The sequence below is a fragment of the Nycticebus coucang genome, chromosome 5 (genome assembly GCF_027406575.1).
Source record: "Nycticebus coucang isolate mNycCou1 chromosome 5, mNycCou1.pri, whole genome shotgun sequence".
Classification (NCBI taxonomy): Eukaryota; Metazoa; Chordata; class Mammalia; order Primates; family Lorisidae; genus Nycticebus; species Nycticebus coucang.
In genome coordinates this window covers 86,240,261-86,247,314 of record NC_069784.1, presented here as the reverse complement: position 1 = coordinate 86,247,314, position 7,054 = coordinate 86,240,261, and the positions used below count along the sequence as shown (strand labels likewise).

Here is a 7,054-nt window from a genome sequence, read left to right as displayed (position 1 = left end):
AAAGTTTATATAATTGTCAATTTTCTCCCAAATGATTATGTATAATGCATTAGCATAATCATTTGTGTATCAAAAAATTAATGAATAATGAAATTATATTCATAAAATTAAGGAATAATTTTAACTAACTAAAGGTTTGGGTTTTATAGTACTTTTCAACAGATTAGGCTAATATAAAAATCTTTAGACGGAGGCATGATGGTAGTGTCTGGGAAAACCAAAATAACCAGATGGTTGCCGGGTGACCAGATGGCAAGAGTCCTTGCTCACTTTATCTAATCCTCCTTCCCCTTTGTGGGTCACTCAGGAGAGGTAATGTTCCAGCGCGGGTGCTGAAAACAATTCATTTGGAAAGTGACAAAATAAAATGTGGCATTGGAAAAATACACATATTTTTTAAAACGACAATAATCTGCTTGAATTGATTCCCTTCTATTTCTTATTAAACTCCCTTTTTCAGTTCTTTCCAATATATTGTCAATGGTCTTAGCCAAATAGGTTGAAAGCAACAGATTCCAAGTTAAGACTTTTTATTTATTCAAATATGAAAGGGGACCAGAGCTTTAGGGAGCACTTCTCACTACACACTCACGGGGCTCTTCGTTCTGTCGGTCAGGGTTTGTTTCCTGAGGAGGAAGGCATTCAGCATCATGTCCCGCAGCCCCACCTTTTCCAGCTGAATAGACACAGAAGCCTCTGGAGCCCTGACAAGAGAACAGAGACATGGGAGCCCAAGTGGACATTTAACACGAAGACAACTCATGTCACTGGGGATTGCAACAGGAGGCAGGTGGTTCTGTCTCCATGGTTCTCTTTTTTATTTATTTATTTATTTTTGTAGAGACAGAGTCTCACTTTATGGCCCTCGGTAGAGTGCCGTGGCCTTACACAGCTCACAGCAACCTCCAACTCATGGGCTTAAGCGATTCTCTTGCCTCAGGCTCCCGAGCAGCTGGGACTACAGGCACCCGCCACAACGCCTGGCTATTTTTTTGTTGCAGTTTGGCCGGGGCTGGGTTTGAACCCTCCGCCCTCGGCATATGGGGCCGGCGCCCTACTCACTGAGCCACAGGCGCTGCCCGTCTCCATGGTTCTCACCTGTTTCAAGTGTTTCTGATTATTCAGTGGGGAAGCTAATGTATTACCATTCTCCTTAGGGACACCATGTGTCTGAAGCATGCATCAGCAGTCCCTCCTTGGTCCCAAACTCCATAGCCCAGCTAATGGTAGTGTTTGGTGAGTGCAGGTCTCTTTGTGCTCACCTGGCCTTAGCTGTAGGGATACTTGGGCTACGTGGTCTCCCAAGGGTTCTTGCGACTACACCCATACTACACTTGGTCTTAGCCAAATGGTCAAGGAGAACAGGGTCCTAGTGGCTAGATACATAGGTTTTACATCTGCCATCCACCCTTGTGGACTTAAGGCACTGAACTCTGGCCACGTGGCAGGTTAATGGCATCTTGAGTATTAGAGTTGCTTTGCCTGGTATTATTTTTTATTCTAAATTTGCCAGAATTAACTTAGAGGTCGTTGGTAGCCCCCAATAAGATGCTCGAGTAATCATAATTATTACAGAATATGAATATCTCGCTTCCCTGTGATGGCGAAAAGAGATGAAGACACAACGGGAAATCCCAGACTTACAGACGTATCTCTGTGGAGGCCCCGAGTCTAACAACACTCCCTCCTGCTGTTTGAAGAAATGCTAAAACCTTTGTTTGAACAGTGAGGGCAGTTCCGTGCTTCTCAGTTTAAGATAGATACGGAAAATGTGCAGAGAGCGCTAACTCTTATTCCTTGTGAGCTATCTCTTTAAAGTTTGAAAAACATACCACTTTAAAGCTTAAAGTTGAAGGAAGAGAAGTGAAAGAGAGAGAAGAGAGGAGGAGAAAAGAGGTTAAAATTAAAACCAGTTGACTGTCCTTCATAGACTAGAGTATCCTGGAAGGAGTGGAGTCTTCTTAGTGTTTATACAAGGTCTTTAAAAATAAAACACATGCAGGCAGCACCTGTGGCTCAAAGAAGTAGGGCACCAGCCCCATGTACCAGAGGTGGCAGGTTCAAACCCAGCCCCTGCCAAAAACTGTGAAAAGAAAAAATAAATAAATAAAATAAACAAAACACGTGCTAGCCAGTCGGAGAGTTTATACTCCTTAGCTCACATACTACATCATTAACTGACTTAAAAGAGGACATTTTTGTTAAACAATACCCCCACTCCGCCCGCTACAGTACCTTCTGGTAGCCTGAAATCTTTCTGAAGAATGAGTAAGGGTGTCTGGGACGTCTGGACTTGGAGCTAACAGCAAACTCTCCACGTCCTTCACAGTTGGGGGATGCCTTCTGGTTGGACCCGTGCCGCCATGACTTCTCAGATCCGAACTTCTTTCTTAGAGTGTTTTAAGCCAGTATGAATTAAATTTATCAGGGGTATAACCCCTGTAGTACTAGCTATAAAATGATTTCACAGCCATAACTGGCCTCAAACACAAGTACTCCTGGGTACATGAGAGGGGAGGAGAGGAAGGAAAAGGAGGGGAGGGAAAGGGAGGGAAGGGGGGGAAGAGAGACACCACTTTGCACTCAATGCGACTATTTCCAGACTAGAATACAGTTGTCTAAAATGTTTTGAGAAAAATTCTCTGTTCTACAAAGTGGGTAGTTGGAGAGTTCTATATAGAGTGCCCTCTCAGAAGACACTGCTGATGGATTTCATGGCTGTGAGACCTGGAGAATTCCCTCAGCGCTCCTGGGCGGATGGAGGTGGGCTGCACCTGCTGCTGTGCACAAGGTGATGATGGAGAAGGGGGAGGAGGGAGGCGGAGAGGGGGAAGAGGAATGGAGGAGGGGAGAAGAGGGGAAGAAGATGGGAACCTGCTCAGCAAGCTGCAGGGCATAATGGATGGCAGTCTCCTATATTGTCCTAAACTATTAACTAAAAGAAAAAAGTTAAGGCTTCAAAGGAAAGACTGTTCTTCGATGGAAGAAACAAGGAGTTATCCATAGCAGAATGACTGAAGGAGACACAGGAGGCAAAAACAAACAAACAAAAAGAATCCTGGGTAAAAACATCTAAAATGTCCAATCTGATCATTTTTCTGAAGACACTTGAGGTATCCCAGTCTCCTGGATATAAGAATATCTATGGGTTCAGGAGACTTGGGGGCTCCTATGGGGGGGCTCAACAATGTAGTATGTGATCTAAGGAGTATAAACTCTCCAAGTGGCTAGCACGTGTTTAATTTAATTAATTTAATTTATTTATTTATTTATTCAGTTTTTGGCCAGGGCTGGGTTTGAACCCGCCACCTCTGGCATATGGGACCGGCTCCCTGCTTCTTTGAGCCACAGGTGCTGCCCGCATGTGTTTTATTTTTTAAGACCTTGTATAAACACTGAGAAGACTCCACTCCTTCCAGGATACTCCAGGAAAGAAAGCACATTCTCTGCAATCAGATCCGGTGCCGATACTCCCCTGCTGATCTTATCTTTTCCATAACTTTTCAGTATCTGTTTCCTCACCTAGAAAAAAGACCCTGTCACATGGGGCTGTGAGAGAATTCTCCTATGGTTTTGGATATTTGACTCTCCAAACCTCTTGTTGAAATCTGACCCCCAATGATGGAAGAGGGGCCTAGGGGAAAGTGCATCCTGGGATCCCTCAGGAATATTGGTGCTGTCCTCAGGATAATGAGTGAGTTCTCTCTCTATTATTTCCCAGGAAAGCTTCTTTTTTTTTTAAAAAAAGAGTCCCCTCTTATTCTCTTACTTCCTCTCTCCTCCTCTGCTGCTGGAAGACCCGGCACCCCTGAGTCTTCTACCCCGAGTGGAAGTGGCCAGAGCCTCTCTCCAGGAGCAGAGGCTAGTGCCACGTTTCTTGTGCAGTCCTCAGAACCATGAGCCAAATAAATTGGCTTTTCTTTCTAAATTCTCCAGCTTCCGGTATTTCTTTATAGCAACACAGACAGACTAAGACAGATCTCATGAGCCTGTGTATTTCTACCACTCAGCTCCCTGCCTGCCTGGACCTGAGAAACTGGTGAATTAAAACATTCCCTCCCTGACCCCTTCCCCTGCACCCTCCCTCCCGATCATGCCCCGTGTGCATTTCTTTATTTTTATTTATTTATTTATTTTTTTTTTTTGTAGAGACAGAGTCTCACTTTACTGCCCTCGGTAGAGTGCCATGGCGTCACACGGCTCACAGAAACCTCCAGCTCCTGGGCTTATGTGATTCTCTTGCCTCAGCCTCCCAAACAGCTGGGACTATAGGCGCCTGCCACAGCGCCTGGCTATTTTTTTGTTGTTGCAGTTTGGCTGGGGCTGGGTTTGAACCCACCACCCTCGGCATATGGGGCCGGCGCCCTACTCACTGAGCCACAGGCGCCGCCCCCAGTGTGCATTTCTATCTTCAATTACTTCCTCTTTTCCAGCCCCTTCCTACAAATATCTTATCATTTTTATTCTTTGATCTTCCTACCGCCTCAAATTTCCTCCTCAATTCTGACCATACTTCTTAAAGAGCTGTTAAGAATGTCTGTAGCCCTCCAAATTGCACTTACTGAAGTAGTAACCCTTCCCTGTGATGGTATTTGGAGATGGGGGCTTAGGGAGGTAATTAGGTTAAGTGAGGTCATAAGAGCAGGGCTCTAAACCTATGGGGCTTGTGCCCTTATAAGAACAGAAAAAAGGTGGGGGGGACAACAGAGCTCTCCCTCACTTGTTCTCCCCACCCTTTAAAAGGAGAGCAAAGTAGAAGGCAGCCATCTGCAGGCCAGAAATAGAGCCCTCACCAGAAAGTGGTCACCTTTATTACAGACCCCTAGGCTCCAGAACTGGGAGAAGTTTCTACCACTGAGACTGTGGAGTTCTGCTGTGGCCGTCCTAGCAGATTAGTACAAGAGCATGAGCACACGTTTTTCCTATGCTTCCGGCAGCCTCTTCTGCTTACCTCCGGAACTCTAGCTTTCACTCTGACCCATCACAGAGCTGCTCTCTCAGATCCAGCAGGCACCTCCGTGGGCCTCCTGGGGGGCCTACTTCCCTCTCACACCCTGGCCCGCAAGTCCAGGAGCAGAAATTGTGCCTCGGTGCCATCTGATGGCCTAACTTTCAGTAGGCACTGAAGCAAGGTTTGGGGGGTTGGAATTTTAAAACTTGAAGTAATTCACTCTATCCCTAATTTCTACTGTAGCTGATTTCCGTGGGAATAAGGACTTGGCAATGGAAGTGGGGACTGAGTATTCTTGCCATACCCACCAATTTGACTCTCCTATCAATATAAAGGGTGTAAATGGGTAGAGACAGATAAATGTGATCAAGGGTAAATGTGGCAACCTGAATGGAATCTATGAGGCCTAAAGAAGGTTTAAAATCATCTGGAAAGTTGGTCTCTTAAAGCCACATTTAATTTTACATGTAAGTTATATTCACAGGTATGCACATAAGAAAGTACAACATAGCTGTAAAAAAGAATGGCAGGATGGGTGGCGCCTGTGGCTCAGTGAGCAGGGGGCCGGCCCCATATGCCGAGGGTGGCGGGTTCAAACCCAGCCCCGGCCAAACTGCAACAAAAAAATAGCCAGGCGTTGTGGCGGACGCCTGTAGTCCCAGCTGCTTGGGAGGCTGACGCAAGAGAATCGCGTAAGCCCAAGAGTTAGAGGTTGCTGTGAGCTGTGTGACGCCATGGCACTCTACCCCGGGTGGTACAGTGAGATTCTGTCTCTACAAAAAAAAAAAAAAAAAAAAAAAAGAATGGCAGGGAATCTCAATAAACTGATTTGGAGTGATTTCTACAATATACTGTTAGGTGAAAAAATATCCTACAAAAAAAGTATATATAGATAAAATCCAAAAGCCCTTCATGATAAAAACATTCAATAAACTAGGAATAGAGAAATCCTCAACCTGGTAAAAGGTATCTATGAAAAACTTAGAGCCAACATCATACTTAAAAGTAAAAGATTGAAAGTTTTCTCCCAAAGGTCAGGAATAGGACAATAATATCTATCCCTGCCCTTCTATTAACTTTATACTGGATGGTCTTGCCAGAACAATTAGGCAAGAAAAAAGAATTAAAAGGCATCTAAATTGGAAAGGAAGAAGCAGAAATATCTCTACTCACAGATGGCATTTTTCTTGAATATAGAAAATCCTAAGGAATACAATGCCTACTAGAACTAATAAATTTCGACTAAGGTTGCAGGATGCAAGATCAATATACAAAAATCAATTGTATTTCCATACACTAGTAATGAACACACTGAAAATGAAATTAAGAAAACAATTCCATTTATAATCATGTCAAAAATAATAAAATAGTTTAGAATTAATTTAACCAAAAGGTACCTTGAAACTATAAGATATTGTTGAAAGAAGTTTAATAAGGCTTAAATAAGGGTATATCTTCTTTATTGCACTTAGCTTTATTGTGCTTCGCAGATACTGCGTTCATTTTTACAAATTGAAAGACGGCAGCAACCTTGTGTCAAGCAGGATTATTGGTGCTGGTTTTCCAACAGCAGGTGCGCACTGAATGTGTCTGTGTCACATTTTGGCAAATCTTACAGTGTTTTAAACTTTTTCCTTACAGTTAAGGTATTGCCATTACTATTGTCACTGTTTTGGGACTCCACAAACCAGGCCCCTATAAGAAGGTGAATTTAATAAATTCACAGTACATGTGTGAGTGCATTCTCACTGCTCCACCAACCATCCATTCTCCTGTCTCCCTCCCTCTCTTCAGTCCTTCCGAGTTCCTGAGGCCCAAAAGTTTTGAAATTAGGCCAAGTAAGAACCCTGCAGTGGCCCCTGAGCGTTCAAGTGAAAGGAAGAATCCTTCATCTCCCACTTTAGATCAAAACCTAGAAATGATTAAGCTTAGTGAGGAAGGCACATCTAAAATCCAAATAAGCCAAAAGCTAGGCCTCTTATGCTGAACAGGTAACCAAGTTGTGAACACAAAGAAAATGTTCTTGAAGAAAATTACAAGTGTTATTCCAGCGAACACATGAATGATAAGAAAGTGAAACTCCCTATTATTGATACGGAGACT

The 7,054-nt window shown here is 43.7% G+C and overlaps 1 pseudogene; it reads right to left on the bottom strand.

Moving 5' to 3' along the window:
* Nucleotides 1-580: 580 nt before the first annotated feature.
* LOC128585534 (uncharacterized) overlaps nucleotides 581-7,054 on the bottom strand; it is a 45,198-nt pseudogene continuing 38,724 nt past the window's right edge.